This window comes from Morone saxatilis, unplaced genomic scaffold (assembly GCF_004916995.1).
Source record: "Morone saxatilis isolate NCDOM2014 unplaced genomic scaffold, NCSU_SB_2.0 Contig23, whole genome shotgun sequence".
NCBI classification, from domain to species: Eukaryota; Metazoa; Chordata; class Actinopteri; family Moronidae; genus Morone; species Morone saxatilis.
The window spans coordinates 7,734,365-7,734,987 of record NW_023339796.1 but is presented as its reverse complement, the minus strand read 5'-3'; positions in this window follow the sequence as shown (position 1 = coordinate 7,734,987).

Here is a 623-nt window from a genome sequence, read left to right as displayed (position 1 = left end):
GGTGGCCAATCAGATTTCAGGATACACCCCTGCACATACGCCATCCTGGTTTACATTACAAAGTACAGAAATGCCTCCAGCCCTTCAAACTTATTTTGACGTCCTACAAGCCACTTACACAAGTAAATCAGGGGTATTAACACTGAGCAGGATTTGGGTATTTTTGCATTAGCATTCCTCAGGAGGAAATCTCTCTCTCTCTCTCTCTGTGTCAGACATGAAGTAGAGGCCCACTTTTCTATGATTGAAGCCACAATGACAGCAGATCCGTTGTCTGTAGTGAATCCCTGTGGATGTGGAGCTCCTGGTTATAAGATTGTGTTATACAGCAGAGATTTGTTAAAAGATTCATGAAACCAGTACGAGGACTACATGAGGACTTTTTATGCATTAGATCTTGTGAGTTATGTTACCAAAGTGGAATAACTACCAGAAAATAAATCTACTTTCCTCTCATGAGTGATGACCGACACAAGTTATAAGCAAATATTCCAGTAATAGTATTGATGTTTGTGCAGGCTGCTGTCAACAAACTGTAGCTCATAAATATCATTCAAAAAGTGGTGTTTTTTCTATTATATATATCACACAGAGTTAAATTCATAAAAACTCACCGATATCAG